A 17,720-nucleotide genomic window follows, 5' to 3' on the forward strand; every position below is an offset into this window, starting at 1 on the left:
CCCACACACGCCACACTTATAAATGCAAAATTAGTTACTTATTTCTCAGTACTTAACGTTGTGTATACAATGCTATAGTAGGCTTCCTTACTGCTTTGTCTTAATTTTGAAGTATGTCCCTCAAAATTATGAACCGTTTCTTAGCAGGGATTGTATGTATAGCTCCAATCCTTGATACAAAGTGTCTTATGTGCTTAGATGGCAATAAGACTTGTTGGATTATTTTATTAAGTAATTAACAAGTTGGATTACATGATCTCTAAGGTGTCCTGCAACTCAGTGTCAAATGATTTGAGGGAGTCTGCCTACAAAAGACTGATGGGGCTGTGATTGGAATGGTTGTAGGAGCAGTGATGGACACTTTTACTCCAGAACTTTTTAGGCTGGTCTGACTTCTCTAAAATGAAGAAATAAACTTCCCCAGCAATGATGAAGAAAAGAGTATTTCTTGAAATTATGATGAAAAAGATCTTCAACCCAAGCAGTTGTCATATCTTATACATCTTCGTATCCCTCCTGTCTTAGTCATCTAGCGCTGCTATAAGAGAAATACCGCAAGCGGATGGCTTTAACAAAGAGAAATTTATTTCTTCACAGTAAAGTAGGCTAAAAGTCCAAATTCAGGGTGTCAGCTCCAGGGGAAGGCTTTGTCTCTCTGTCAGCCTTCTCAGCAGCGTTCCCCTGGACTAGAAGCTTCTTTGTGCAGGGACCCCAGGTCCAAAGGACACGCTCTGCTCCTGGCACTGCTTTCTTGGTGTTATGAGGTCCCCCTGTCTCTCTGCTCATTTCTCTCTTTTATATCTCAAGAGATTGCCTCAGGACACAATCCAATCTCGTAGATTGAGTCCTGCCTTACTAACACATCTGCCGCCCATCCTCCCTCATTAACATCATAGAGGCAGGATTTACAACATGTAAGAAAATCACACAATACCAGGAATCATGGCCCAGCCAAACTGATACACACATTTCTGGGGGGACATAATTCAATCCATGTACTCCCAAGCAAGTACAGTGATCAGTATGTGCTTAGTAAATAACTGTTGAAAAGTTTAATTTGCTATTTCCATTTTCTCAAAATTCTTTTTCATTCATTGATTGAAAAGTACGGTTGAAATACTTGTGGAATACACTGGCAAAAATGTTTGGGAAAAATATATATAAGCAGGTTGAATGGATATTTTGCTAAATATAGGTTGCAAAGAAGCAGTTCTTGAATTCCTAGGATCTATAAACCAGTGGAGCCCTGGTGGCACAGTGGTTAAGAGCTGAGCAGGTAACCAAAATGTTGACCGTTCAAATCCAGCAGCTGCTCCTTGGAAACTCTATGAGGCAGTTCTACTCTGTCCTATAGGGCCGCTATGAGTTGGAGTCAATTTGATGGCAATGAGTTTGTGTTTGTGTTTTGTTTCTAACACTGGTTATTCTAAGTCTGCTCCCATTTCTTTAATATAAAGAAATTTTCTTTTAATTTGTTTTATAGGCTTTAATTCAATTAGATGAAGAGTGTCATCCAGTGCCTGTTCCATTAGTTACTTTTTCTGTTACTCCACTGTCAGCCTCTCTACCTCCCAGTTCAGGCAGTCATCACTCTACATGCAGATTTTTATAATATCCCCCCAATGCTATCCATTCCCTTCTAATCTTGCATTTTTCTTAAAATGCTTCATCTAGCTTCTCCTCAAATCTGAAAGAACTTCTAAAAAATTCTACATTAAAAGAATCAGAATTGATAAATAAGGTAATTAGGTTACTTACACTCAGTACTGTGGCATGAAGTGGATAGTTTGATCAATTAAGACTGAGTTCACCTGGTAAAGAGGAGAGAAACAGATGACACAACCAAGAAACAAACAAGAGAAGGAAAAAACAAAAAAACAAAAAACAAAAACAGGAAGCGTCTTAAAACATCACTTTCTTCTTTTTTTTTTCCCATTCCAGGTGAAGGAATTTCTAGATTAATATCCTGATTCACCAGGTAGCTGAAATCCCTCTACATGGCTTTGTGTAACTTAACTTTGTTGCAGTTTTAGAAAGGAAAAAATAAAGTCTTCAAGAAGTAATTTGCCCCTTTTACAAAGTTCTAAAAGACTAAAAAACCAAAGAACCAAACCTGCTGCTGTTGAGTCGATTCTGACTCATAGCCTCCCTATAGGACCGAGCAGAACTGCCCCATTAGGTTTCCAAGGAGCAGCTGGTGGATTCAAACTGCCCGCCTTTTCGTTAGTAGCCGAACTCTTAATCACCGCGCCACCAGGGTTCCAGTTGTCCTAAAGTCTCTCTTTATCTTACTTTCTTCATATAACACTGTATAATGAGCTTTTTTGTCTATGCCATTAAATATGCTTTTAAACAAGTTTTAAATAGCTGCATGGTGTTCCTCATACAATACCACTATCATTTATTTAAATGATGCCCCCATTGTCTGAGTTTAGGTCATTTCCACTCCTTACTAATACAAAGAATGATTCCATGAAAATCCTTATACAGAGATATTTGCAGGCATCTCTAAATGTTTATGAGAACTTCCTACAGGCAATAAGACTACATTAACATTTTAAGATTCAGTATACATTTTGCCAAATTTTTCTTCTAAAATGTTATACAGATGTACAGTTATATCCACAATTTATGAAAATTTTTTCTGATTTATTGTCTTTCTATTCTATTCTATCTAATATTTGATCATTCAGATCTTATTATTTTAATTTTCATTCCTTTGAATATTATATAATAGACTACATAGTTGTTGAATGACTATTTGTATGCTATGTGAGTGCTTCATTCACCGCTGTTTTCAGTGCCTGAAACAGTGCCTGTTACCTAGGAGGAAGTCAGCAATTTATAATACGTTGCAAGTTTTTTTTTGGTCTACTTGTTTTATCAATGACTGGGGATATGTGTTAAATTGTCCAAATATAATTTTGGATTATTCTATTTCTTTCTCTACTTTTGTCAGTTTTTCTTCATGGATCTTGAAGCTCTGCAATTCAGTACGTACATATTTATGATTATGTCTTTTGATAAATTGACTCCTTTTGTTGTTTACAAATATTTATATTTCATTCATTTTAAAAAATGTATAAACTAAAAATAAAATAATTTCAGGGAAAAATAACCAAGACAGTAAGGAAAATTTGCAATAGAAACTAATTCGTTTAATTTAGTTCCTCTATCTTAAACCATTCATGGCATTCATTTACAGGAAAATGTTACCGTGGAAATAGGAGAGGGAAGAGGCTGCTGCAAACATTCCCGCTACCAGAGAGGCCATCAAGTTAGACAAAGACAGTATTGCTGTTCTTGTGTGCCATCGAGTCAATTTCAACTCACAGAGACCAAATGTGGCAGAGTAGAACTGACCCATAGAGTTTCCCAGGCTTCACTCTTTATGGGAGCAGATCACCACCAGGTCTTTTCTCCCGCAGAGCAACCAGTGGGTTCAAATTGCTGAACTTTTGATTAGCAGCAGAGCACTTAACTATTATGCCACCAAGGCTACAGTAGGCTAGAAGAAAGAAAGAAATGAGGAAATTCTGTAGACTTGGATCCCTTTGTAGTCACTTTCACCTTGATCCATCTGAATTGAACATCGGTTGAGTTGTCATCCCTCTTGAGGGTGTAACAATTTTGAGAAGGCATCCAACAGCCTCTTGGTAACTATGGCCTTATATTTGCTGAGTGTGTGCATGTAGTCCTCAGAATGGTGTCTTGAATCCATCCTTTTTCCATTCTCCACGTGGCCTGAGCACATTATGTAACCTCTTAGGTCTTAATTCCTCCCATATTTTTTACTCTTTCCATTGTTCTTTCTTTCTTCCTAGAGTTCCAAGACTGCTTATTTTACCATTTCCTTTTTGTTTATAGAACTTCCTCTAACCATTCTTTTAGGGTTCATGTGCTGGCAGCAAACTAACTTAGCTTTCCTTCATCTGAGAATGTCTTCATTTCCTCCCTTCATTCCTGAATGATAGTTTCACTGAATTCTTTCAGCACTTACAAAATGCTGTGTCACTTTCTTCTGGCCTGCGTGGTTTCTGATGAGAAATCTGCTGTCATTCAAATTATTTTTTCCCTATAGGTATGGTGTCATTTCTCTGTTGCTGCTTGCAGGATTTTTCTTTGTCTTTTGTTTTCAGAAGTTTGATTAGGATGAATTTTGGCATAGATTTTTTGGGGTGTTTTTTCTATTTGGGGTTTCTTTGGCTTCTTTTATCTGTAGGCTTATGTCTTTTGCCAAATTTAGAAAATTTTCAGGCGTTATTTCTTGAAATACTTCTCAGCTCTATCTTCTTTATCCTCTCTTTATGGGACTCTGATGACATGAATTTTACATTTTTGTTATAGTCCCACAAGTCCCTAAGGTTGTGTTCACTTTTATTTCAGTCTTTTCTTTATGTTGTTCAGACTGGATAATTTCTATTGTTCTCTTTTCAAGTTCATTGATTCTCTCTTCATCTGTTCCATCCTACTGTTGAATACGTCCATTGAGTTTTTTTTTTTTTAATTTGTTGTTGTATTTTTTAGTTCTATAATTTTCATTTGCTTCTTCTTTATATCTTCTCTTTCTTTGATGAAGTTTCTATTTTTCATTTATTGTAAGCATATTCATAATTGCTCCTTTAAGCATTTTTATGACACTTGCTTTAAAATCCTTGTCAGATAATTTCAACATCTCTGTCATCTCGATGTCAACACCTGTTGATTGTCTTTTATCATTTGAGATTTTCCTGGATCTCAGTATGACTTTTTTCTTTTTTTGTACCCTCAATATTTTAAGTATCCTGTTCTGGATTTTACTTAAAACTTTGTTTTAGGAAGACTTCTTTGATACCATGCTGATGGAGGATGAGTACTGCCACTTTGTAACTACCAGGTAGGGCTATAACTCCAGGTTCCCCACTCAGCCTTTGTTGTGACCTCAGAGTGGGACATTGTTACTGCAGGCAGGAAGCGAGTTCAGTCTCTCCACTGGGCGTCACTAACACACCCTGGCTGGGAGGGGGAAAAGAGCCTCATTATTGTTCTTCATTGGCCTCCACAACATCACAGAGGTGAGAGGGTCTTGCTAGAAGCAAAGGTGAAAGTCTTGCTTCCATTAGGCCTCCTCTGACACCACCCCAGGGGTAGTTGGGAGCAGTTATTGTCTAAATGTTTTCTGTCTTGCTAGGCCACTCAATACTGGTCCTTTGGACAGCAGGGAAATGGTGCTTTTTTTTTTTGGTCTGTGCCCATTGGCATTTTTGTGTTGCCAACTTCTCTAGCACCAAGTCTGGAATATACGAGGTAAAAACAACAACAAACACAAATGAAAATAAACTATCATTCCTTGTGTCCTGTGATCCCTAGCCAGTTTGCCTTTTTTTCTTCCACCTTTCAGTATTTTCTTATGATTGTTTTATATATAATGTCCAGAGGTTTTGGTGGTACTTAGTGGGAGAAATAGGAAGAAATGCATCAACTCAATCTTGTCCTGCAACCAGACAAGAATTGATTGCCCCCCCTTTTTTTTACTATGAAATATCTACCTTTATCCTAAGAAGCCCTGGTGGTACAATGGTTAAGTGCTAGGCTGCTAACCGGAAGGTAGTGTTTCAAACTCACCAGTGGCACCACAGGAGAAAAGACCTGGAGCTCTGTTCCTTTAAAGATTGCAGCCTAGGAGATCCGATGGGGCAGTTCCACTCTATTCTATAGATGACTTTGAGTCAGAATCATCTAGACAGCACACAACAAAAACGTCTTTATTCTGAGAATACTCCTTGTCTTGAAGTCCACTTTTTCTGATAATGATATAGTCACAGAAACTTACTAATTTTTTTCTCAGAACTTTGAAGAGCTGTTCTGTTGTCACAATTCAGAAACATTCATTCAGTCCAAATGTTTCTTTTGTGTTTTCCTGTCCTGCTTTCACTTTTTATTTGCTTTTTGGATTTTTTTTTTTTTAGAGGTTATATATACGAAGTTCAATGGATTTATATTTTGTTTTGTTTGCCTGCTTTGGGCCTATTTCAGTTCTTGAATATGAACATTTGTATCTGTCAGCAATTCTAGACATTTTTCAGATATTCTCTCTTTGAATATTGCTCCTCCAGATCTTATGTTCTTTTTTTAATGGACATTGTCATTCTATACTCTATGCCTCTTAAATTTCCTAACTCATTTAACATCTCTTTATTTCTCTGCACTTAAGAGTGATTTCCATGGATACAGCTAATATTTCTTTAATTCTCTCTTTAGTGGTGTTTGGTTCAGCTGATCATTTACCTTGTTATTTCAATTATTTCATTTTTCATTTATAGAATTTCAACCTGGTTCCATTCAAATTTATTCTTTACTCCAGTGTCTTGTTTTTCTCTTACAGTTTCAATTCTTTTTTTTTTTTTTGAGTCTTGTATACACGATTGAGTTCCAAAGATCGAGTCATTATACAAAAATTAGCATTATGCAAAAATGGAGTATGATCACATCAGATCACAAAATGGAGGATGACTACATCATTATGTAACTGCCAAATTACATCACTACATAACTGCCAAGTTAAATCATTACACAACTGTCAAATTACATCATCACATAACTGCCAAATTACATCATTGCATAACTGCCAAACCACTGAGAATCATGGCCCAGCCAAGTTGACACACAACCTTAACCTTCACAGCCAGAGTTATTCTTGCCTAACACCTTGGCATTCATTACTGCCAGACATACATTATTAACGCACAAAATAGTCGGAGAGTAGTTTTTTACTATTGCCAAAAATGCAAAATGTTGGATAATGAGATTGTCGGTAAGTGAGGAGTAGATGTATTGATTTTATAGATTATTACAGAAAATATTTATATTATCTCAAGTTCTTGGGGCTGCTCAGCCTTTTGTTTGTTGATTTTGCAGACTCTTACTTATGGGGGATTTTTTCTTTTCTCATGTCATTTGTAATTTTTAATCATGAGCTTATTTTCAGTGGTAATGGTTATGGTGCAATTGAGGGAATCCCACATGGGCAGCATTGTGGGTGGGTACTGCCAGCAGTCACAGGGGCTTGAAGATAACTCTCACAGGACTAGTTTTTATGGTCATTTCTTGAAGTGATACTTTTTAAAAAAAATTTTCTTAATGCAAACTTTTGTTTTTGTTTTTCTTTTGTGTGTTTTACCAGGAGTCCAGTCAGAGACGGGGTTTGTTTGGTCATTTTTCTTTTTCACACAGACTCTTTTCCAGTAAGAGTGCAGCCCTTAGAAGATTACAGTGTAATGAAGGTGTCTCAAATCCATCTTTCCAACTTTATGGTCCCATGCCTTTTTCTCCTGTACACTAAATATGTGGGCATTAAAACCTAAGGTCCTTCCCAAAGCCCACTTTTCAGACAAAGATTAGTCAGACTTATAAAACAAAAAATAACACAGATGAGGAATGTGCTTCTTAGTTCAATCAAATATAGGAGACCAAATGGGCAACTCCTGTCTGAAAGCAAGACGAGAAGGCAGAAAGGGACAGAAACTGGATGAATGGACACAGGAAACCCAGGGAGGAAAGGGGGAGCATGCTGTCACATTGTAGGGATTGCAGCCAGTGTCACAAAACAATATGTGTATAAAATTTGAGTGAGAAATTAACTTGAGATGTAAACTTTCACCTAAAACACAGTACTTTAAAAAAAAAATTAGATATTGGAAATAAATTCCATGACACAGATTAAAAAAAAAAAAGAAATCCCAAAGGTCCTACCAGTTACTAAGCCTGACATTTATTCTACCCATATAAGCAATCCAGGACTGGTTTAGATTCAGCAACATATTTATTCCTGTTTGTTTTTAGTATCTTGACCTTTTTTTTTCCTTCTTTTTTGTGTGTATGTGTGTGTGTTTGTGTGTGAGCTCAGTTATACATAAAAATATTTTATGTTCTGAAGTGTCCTTATTTGTTACTGAAAGATTTTTAGCTTATATAAATGTCATTTACCAGAATTGAAAGTATTAAAATTAGTGTGCTCATAGTATATACACACACACACAAAAACACACATGCACACATACACACACAAATCCATATATATTTTCCTAAGAAAATTCTTTATCGTTATTTTTTCATAATCAAGTGCCATCATGGGATAAGATAATAGCCTATAAATTCTACTTTTATGACTTCTTTTTAATAAAGACACTTTAATTCATGCATATTGATTTGACATGTGGTCAGAAATGAAGTTCTTATTCTGTTATGTTTTACAAAAGCAAGTCAAGTGTTGCCGTACCATTTATTAAACAACACTTTCTTTCCCTACTGATTTGTAAAGATGCCTTCATCAAAAATTAAATTCTCACATTGAGACTTGTATAAGTAATTTTGAAATTATTAGTAGAATTGGACAAATTGTTGTAAATATGAAGTGTTAAAAACTATAATGTTTTTAAGTTAAAATCTTGCCTTCTTTGTCTTATGTTTCAAAGTGTTAGAAGTGACCTTTAACAGTGCTGGGCATTGGTTTGAATATGCTGATGAAATCACTTGGCTTGCAAGATGTTTGATAGAAAAATGAAACCTTAAACTACCAACTGTGTTTGAACAGATGATGTTTTTCTGCCTAATACACCAATATTCATTAAACACAAGTATGTGTCCAAAGTTCAGGTATGAATAAAAATGAAATGGATTTTCTAGGCGCTTACATGTTAATCTCCATTAGGTCATCGTTTCTCAATACCGTTACGATTTGTACTTTGTTCTTCAATATAAAAGAAGCAATTAAAATATTACAAAGCCCCCCTGAACTCTGAAGCACTTTTGTCCTCATTACTAACCATTTTTTAAGCTAGGATTGTGTAGCTAGCTTTACAAGCTTGCGTAATTGGCTAATTCTAGGAACTTGCTTTACTCACTGTATTTTCATCCCTCTGATCTCCCTAAAACTTCTCTCCAGATTATGGATATCAAGTACAGATAGAAGGGATACTAAGGAGAGTAATTTAAGAAGACAAAACCAAAATTCTTTATAAACTTTTACTTAGAGCTTACTATTTCTATTACAATGAACTGAATCTTATGAAGTGTTATACTCTGCTTTTCCACATGTAATGTGTGAAATGTAAATAGCATCACCTTCCCATATATGTCCTTTGTGCCATTCCCACCTGCCATTGCACTTGACTGCACAAGTCTTTCAGACCCCTGGTATATAAGCAAGGATCTATTGTCCTTCCATCTCCCTTTCCCTGTCCCATCTTCCTCTCCATCCCTTTCTCCTTTCCCTTCACCCTCTCCAATTTAATCTCTTGCAAAATATGTAGAGTTAAAGTAAGGTACGTAAGACATGCTCATATCACTACGCATTAACTAGTCAACACATAGTGCTTTTTAAGGGGAAATGTACTTTTCAAAATAATTGTCATGTGTTTTCTATATTGTGTAGATATTATCAATGTTTTACTCATTCACATTCACAACTTCTAAAACATTGGTTCAATTTTTTATTAGAAATATAATTATATTTTGTATAATATATAATATATTTTAAAATGATCTTATTTGACAGAGTGATGTAATCAGGTGATTCTGGTCAGATTTAATTTTATGTTTCACTGCTTGACTCCATTAAAACTCACTTTTTAATTTTCATTTGTACATAATATCCTAAGCGTATCAGTGTCATTGGTTTTATTTATTTTATGTGGTTGACTTTATTGGCTACAAACATTTTCAGGTCAGTTCATTTTACTCTGATTATGTATTGTCTTTTAAAATTCAGAATTTAGCTAATCTAGTTTTAAAAAATTCTGTCAGAGTGCCTTGTTTGCGCCATAAATGTTCTCTGAGAACCGTGGGAAGAATAGCTTTTAGGTCCAGAGATAGTTCCTTCTGTAACGTATAACAGAGTGGTTTTCATTTGCAGACTCAGTCTAGCAGGTATCTCAGAGAGAGACAATCTAATTTTATTTGGCCTTTATTGAACCCTTCAATTTTTCTTAAGTGAACTTCTAGGCTCTCGTAAGAGTAATTAATTATATTTGTTTTTATTCAGGGCCCTAAGATCTAAACAGCTCGTTAATCATATACATATATATGTATATGTAAAAATTTATATTAATTTTAAGTTCATTGCCATTGTTTAGTGCATGGAAATTCTTCTCCTATAAATTGTCTTAATCTGTTCTCTCCATTTTCCTCTGCAGAGTCAAATGCATTCCACTTGTTCAACTTGCACTTAAAGAAATACACTTGAGTTCACCTCCACAGACTTCTTCAGCTGCTGTAATGAATGAATTCTAGTACCTCATGAAAACATAGGTGGACAGATTAGCATTTTCAAATTAAATAGAAGTGAGACTATTTGGATAACTCAGTGATAATAACACTACAAGAGATATAAAAGGAGCATGTTGTTTTTCACTGAAGAAACGCAAATAACAAATTTACATTTTAGTAATCCACATGTTCAAAAATGTTGGGAAAATATAGGACAGAGATTTTTCATAAAATCAACTTAGAAACCACTAAAATTACATTTAAGTCACAAAGGAATAAATGACATAATGTATTCCAAAGTCCTTACCATGAAAGGGCCACAGAATAGATGTTCAATGAACAGAAACTGAAACTGAATCTGAATTGGAATTCAGGAAGAAATTTATTTAAAAAAAAACAACTTTTTAATAATCAAGCACTAAACAGTACTGTGTGTGCTATGTGCCAGGAAATGCCCTTAGCACGATTCTTAAAAAAAAGAGTGGTCACTGGGATTTTTCACACATTTACTTATGCTGCCATTTAGTTCTCCCATACCCATCAAACTATTCATTTTTTTTCCTCTTGAATCATAAATTGAATAATACTTAGCCACTTCAATTTTCTTTAGTGATTTGGAATAGTATAGACTTATGAAGGTTTAGGTTATTAGATCTGTTCCTCAAATGATCATACAGAAATGCATAAACACTTCATGGGACATGACATTCTGCACTAAGTAGAAAAGAAGAAAACAACATAAATTATACTTTTCAACAAGGCAGCAAAAATATAAAAAGGATAAGCAGAAGACAAGTTATATGGTGTATATAACTTATTTTAGGATAGTCTTAAAGAAGGACTTGGTATGAATCTGTCTTCTGAAAGTCTCTTAATTCTTCATTGTGCTCTGTGTTAAGTATTGCTTACCTTCACTTGGATGAACTATCTTCACCAAACATTGCGAATTATATAGAAATGACTGAATGCCTTTTTTAACCTCAGCAGTACAGATTAAGTGGCTGAGTTTTTAAACTGATACAGCCCATGCCCCCTCAAAAACAAAACAAAACATAACATTGGGGAAATCCAAAATAGTCAAACAGAGCCTTTGATCTCTATCGGAGGAAATGAAACACCTTTCTTTCTCCCACTTTGCACCCCCATTTACTTTGTCTCCCTTCTACAATCCCTACATTAGATTATTTTGTGTCATGAACTAAGCCAGAGCCAGATGATTATAATTAAATAATCTCATTGCAGTAACCAAGGAAAGCATTTTGCTTCTTTCATCTTCAAAGATGCCTACATGAAAAAAGGAGTCAGACTCACTCGGCACAATATCAATTAATTTACTCTGTTCTGTGCTTATTTCTTGTTACACCATATGATATCCTTGTGTCATCTAGTAAGACTACTGAGGAAGTAATCTTTTCTTTTCTTTTTTTTTTACATAGTGTGTTTAAGGAATGAAAATCCTACTACTTATTCAAGTTCAAATAGCAAACAGGTCTTGTGTGAAAGATTCACTCCAGAAAGTACCTCTATACATCATCTATTAATGCTATGTAATGAAACTCAAGAGCAAAGAGATTTTCCAACTAAATTGATTCAGGCACAGCAGCATATTGTTTGGACAAGGCTTACTGTATTTAAGTGAGTCAAACAAATGACAAATCTATCCATGAGCTGTAGGAAAACAAGGATATGTTCCTTATGGGGGAGTATCATCCCTGAGTCAATGTGTCACCCTGACATTTAGTTTCCATAAATAATGAACTCACCCTTTAGACGGCATTAAGAAGGCATTCATCTTCAGTAAGGTTGCAAACCATTGACATTATCTCTTCCTTGGGTAATAAAGAACCTTGATTTCTGTATATGAAAGATGTTAAGTAACAATAAACTGCATAATGCACACATTCATTGCTGCTTTCACAATCCATAAAGGGCCAAGCACGACATGCATGACAGATATGTGCTTTAAATAATGCCAGTCTCCAGTGTGACAGAGTTCCTCTTCAAGCCATATGGCTGTATAATCTTCTCTTTAAAAACTGTTTTGAGTCAAATTCATCATCTTTTCAGAAGTTATGAGTTGTGGGAATACTACATCTTGTTGCCACTTAGGCTAACTGAATAAACTAATTTAGATTCATCTTCTTATCCCAAAGAAAGTCCTCCATCTTAATTCCTTCTCTCTCTCTCTCTTTTTTTTTTTGTTCTAAAATATCCACAACTGGTAATGTCAAAGCGATTGGAATTACAAGTTGGTGAAGAGAGAATTGTTAATACCAGCTGAACAAATGACTGAACAGGGGTAAATCATTCCGCAATGCCAGTCCATTGCTCCACAAGAAATGATGCCTGTATTATTCATGTAACATTAAAAAAAAAAAAAAAAGTTGCCATTAAGTCTATGCCTACTCACAGTGACCCCATAGGACAGAGTAGAACTGGCTCATAGGGCTTCCAAAGGGTGGCTGGTGGATTTGAACTGCTGACCTTTTGGTTAGCAGCCAAGTTCTTAACTACTGTGCCACCAGAGCTCTTTATGTAATACAGCTGGGTACTAATACAGGCTTACATAGAGATGCAGATGCTGAAAGGATTTGAGAGCACTATGTCATTTAGAGAATTACCTTTCTTTTCATGTTTTCTCTCTGAAGCCATGTGACAAACAAAAAGTCTATAGAAGACATAGATAGAGATATGAAACTAGACTTAGATAAATGCCAGTATCAATATACCTTTTACTTATACAATACCCAAACCCAAAAAAAAACCCATTGCCATCAAGTTGATTCTGACTCATAGCGACCCCATAGGGCAGAGTAGAACTGCCCCATAGGGTTTCCAAGAAGCAGCTGGTGGATTTGAACTGCTGACCTTTTGGTTAGCAGCTATGGCTCATTAACCACTATGCCACCAGGGCCCCATTAGAAGGTAGTATAATGTAGCTTGCTCAGGCTTTAAGCTGCTTGTATTCCTACACCAGCTCCTCCACTTACTGTATGACCTTTCACAGGTATTTAACCTTTCTATGCCTCAATTTCCCAGTCTGTAAAATGGTGCCTACCTCACTGGGTAATTGTGAGGATCAAATGAGATAATACATATGAAGCAAGAAAGAACTCAGTAAACATAAACAATTATTATTATTAAACTAGTACAAACCAGTAACTGATAACATTTATTGAGAGTTCATTACATGCCGGCATTGTTACTGTAAAGTGAGTATTATTACAGTCTTCATTTTACAGATAAGAAAAACCCAAACACTGAAAGGTAAAGTTACTTGCCCCTCATTGCATAGCTATTAAGAGGTAAATCTTGGGTTTAAGCCCAGGCGGTTTGACTCCAGAATCTATCTATACTGTTTCTCAACTCATGCTAATTATAGAAAAATGAGAAAACATGGATATGAAAAAGAAAAAGTTTTTAATTCTATCATCCCCAAAACCAAACGCACTGCCGTTGAGTCGATTCCAAGTCATAGACACCTTCTGGGACAGAGTAGAACTGCCCCATAGGGTTTCCAAGGTGTGATCTTTAAGGAAGCAGACTGCCACATCTTTCGCCCATGAAGCGGCAGGTGGGTTCAAACCGGTAACCTTTCAGTTAGCAGCCGAGCACTTAACCACTGTGCCACCAGGGCTCCTGTTTAATTCTATTACCTGGGGAATAAACAGATTTAGATATTATTTCTTAATATCATTTTTTCTAGGCTTATATATTTTCCCCAAAATGTGATCATTCTGTCAAAAAATGTGGCAGTCTGCTTCCGTAAAGATTACAGAGTTGGAAACATTCTGGGGCAGTTCTACTCTGTCCTATACGGTTGCTATGAGTCGGAATCAATTGGACAGCAATGGGATTGGTGATTAATTAGAGAGAAACTACTCTGAATAAAGCAGGTGCAAATATGGCTGGCCAAGACTTCTGCTAATTCATCTTTAGTCCCTTAAATTGAAGTAGTTTTTATTCCATATTTATCTGATAGTTTTCAAAGTGTACTACAGTTTTCATTAGAATCTAAGCAATCATAAATGAGGTCTAGAAACATAATTACAGCAGTTTAAAATGTCAAGAGGAATATGTTTTAATACTCCAAAATAACAAAATAAACTTCTGGATAAAGAAAAAATTTAAACCTAAAATCTTTAAGGAATTCACAAAAGAGCAACATACTTAGCTCCATAAAATTAAAATATTATGTATGTCAATATCCAACATAAATTTAAAGGACAAAGAAGAAATCAGAAAAAAACCTTTAATTGTAAAATAATGAAAACAATTAAAATTAATATTCCTAATGTACTTTAAAAACATGTAAATGGATAATAAAAACATCTAAACTGCATTAAATAAAAGGGAAAAATATAGACTCTGTTAATTTAAAAAATGATAATAACAAATAAAAATTAACACATGAATAGATATCATATTAACAATCAAAAGTGCAAACTAAAGCAATAAAATAACATTGCCATATCAAATTAATAAAGCCTAAGTGTTTAGAGTTTATTACTGGCATTGAGAATGCAGGAAAAAAGTTCATTTTACACTATTCATGCTAGGTGCAATGGTATAACAGTATGAGTCATATTTTAAGGGTGTCTTCCTTCCCGGACAACAGACTCTTCCTTCTTTTTTACGAATGCCTGAATACCCCAGGGCAAACTCATCCTTCCACAGGGTGTGGGACCTGGGAACAATGTTTGTCCTTCTGGAACACACTGATACCCATGGAAAATCAGAATTTTTCTTTATAAATGTAGGATGAGTGGCAACAAGATAGTCTCCTTGACTGGCTGAAAGTTTAAGGAGTGATCTGGAGATCTGTGAGGTGGCCGTAGGTGGAGATCAGACTAGTCTGTTCTGTAGAGGGTGAGAAAAGTGAGAGACTTACAAAGAAAGGCAAATAGGAGAGTCAGAGAAATATGTCAGGTGGTGTTCCATTTCCTGCTCAGTCCCTCCCTATGGACTGACTTCCTTCTTGTCTATGAGTTCCAAGAAATCCTTGTGTGTCTTTGATAATAAACTCATCTTTTTTGCTCGACTTGTTCCTGATATTTGCAACCAAAATTATAATGGAACAAATTATTTGAAAAAGTAATTTGGGAATGTTTTCAAGAGCTTTAATAAGTTCATAAACCTGAAATTCAGTACTCCCTCCTTCTAAGAATCTATTCTAAGGGGGGCACATTCAAAACAATTTTATGGATATTTTACAAAAACATATATTAAAAAGGCATTTTGGACAAAAATATTATTTGCATTGTTATTTATAAAAGTGAAAATAGAAAGCAAAGTAAATACTCAACAACAGAGAAATGGTTAAATTATAACAGACCTTATGATGCAATATTGTGCAAGCGTTAAAACCATTTCTAAAAAACTGGTAATAAAATTGGTAAAGAATATTTTATCATATTAAGTGAGAAGACTATAATAGAAACATGGCTTTACCCCTATTTTAACTGTAACATTCTCATTTGCATTTCATGGCACAAATAAGTTTTTTTTTAGTTATTAAAAATTTATAAAGAAATTATAATTTTAGAATTTTAAATATCATGACAAAATACTGGTAAAGTTTTGTGTTGTTGTCCAGGTTTGATGGTGCTCCTTCAATATCTATCATTTGTTTGATATACTTTACCAATGTATTCCAATGACTAAAAACAATAGAAAATTATTTGGGGCAGTTTTCAAATCCTATTTTCTCTAAATATCATTCAGCTTTTTAAAAATGATTTGTTGTTGTTGTTGAGAAGATACACAGCAAAACATACATCAATTCTACAGTTTCTACATGTACAGTTTAATGACATTGATTACATTCTTCGAGTTGTGCAACCATTTTCACCCTCCTTTACTGAGTTGTTCCTCCTCTGTTAACATAAATTCCCTGCCCACTAAGGTTCCTATCTAATCTTTTCAGTTGCTATTGTCAATTTGGTCTGATATAGGCAGATCTTAAAACAGCATAATGCTCAAGGCAAACATTCTTTACTAGTTAAACTAAACCATTATTTGGGTTTAAGAAAGCTTCAGGGGATATTTTTGCTTATTTTTTAATGCTATTTTCAATAAACTTATTTTTATATTCTTACCAAATTTCCTTTATTAACACATTGCAAAGCCACTTTTTTGTATATATGAAGTCTGAAAAGTATAAATTTTGCAAGAGTGTAACAAATATGTTTGATTCTCCAAAACCTTGTTCTCTCATTAGAGAAGACTAATAATATAGCATCAATGACACAGACTTTGAAACTGTGAAATATGTCAATAAGTATTTTCAGGCAATAGCTAATGATTTGAGTAACCTTATAACATCTTTCTCCAAAATATCAGTTGGTTATTAACATTAAGTTGTTCAAGTTTCAATTGAAAAAGAAAGGACATTCTTGTCAATATTAAGGAGCCCTGGTGGCACAGTGGTTAAGAGCTATGGCTGCCAACTAAAAGGACAGCAGTTCGAATCCACCAGCGCTCCTTGGAAACCCTACAGGGCAGTTCTCCTCTGTCCTGTAGGGTTGCTATGAGTCAGAATCCACTCAATGGCAATGATTTGGTTTGGTTTTGGTCAATATTAAGATTAAATTAAGCACAAAGCAACTAATTCCAAGTTATCTTGAAACATTACATAGAACAAAACTTCGAAGAGTCAAATGAAGCATGCTTATGTCATTGATGTCTGTGCCTATCAGATTAATTCTGTTTGCTATATTACCTTAATATACGTGCTAAAAAGAGTATTGCATTCACTTATTTATATGTAAAAATCATGATCATTGTAAAAATTTTGATGCTATTTATCTTTGAATCAATTGTTTGCAGTATATATATTTTCTTCATGCTCATATAATGTCAATATATTCTGTGTAGAAAATTTGCATACAGTACTACCATGGTTCGTGCAGACTCCATAGCTGACTGGCTAAGATCAGAGGCACTGCTGCAGCCTAACTTAATGAGGATAATACGGTACAAAACCCACAGAGGTCTTGTGAAATTTGCATGACGCAACAGTAGAAAGTGCCTAGAATAGTGCTGGCATCTAGTAAGGGCTTACTAAATGTTAATCTTTGATGAGTTAACTGCGATCCATGAAAAAAATACTATCATGTATGTTCATCTTCTCTGCATATCATTACAATTTCATTCAGTATTTTTCCATTTATAATGCAAATTGGTTGTCATAATTTCTCAAAACTTCACATCAGTAATTAACAATACATTCACTCATATTTAGTCTTATATGCTTCTCTCAATATAAAGTTAAATATTAATAGCTTCTTAAAATTATGTACAGTGAAACCTGTGAGAGCCAGAAGTCAACTGGACTGCTTTGTTTTTCTGGGTCTCGAAAGTTCCCCGCCTTTATGAGGATGCAATCACCACTCAAAAATATTTTGAGTTTTCCTTCTCTGACAAGTTTCTGCCTTACACAAGTTCCGGCTTTCACAGGTTTTACTGTATATGCA

Source organism: Trichechus manatus, unplaced genomic scaffold (assembly GCF_000243295.1).
Source record: "Trichechus manatus latirostris isolate Lorelei unplaced genomic scaffold, TriManLat1.0 scaffold00012, whole genome shotgun sequence".
NCBI lineage: Eukaryota > Metazoa > Chordata > Mammalia > Sirenia > Trichechidae > Trichechus > Trichechus manatus.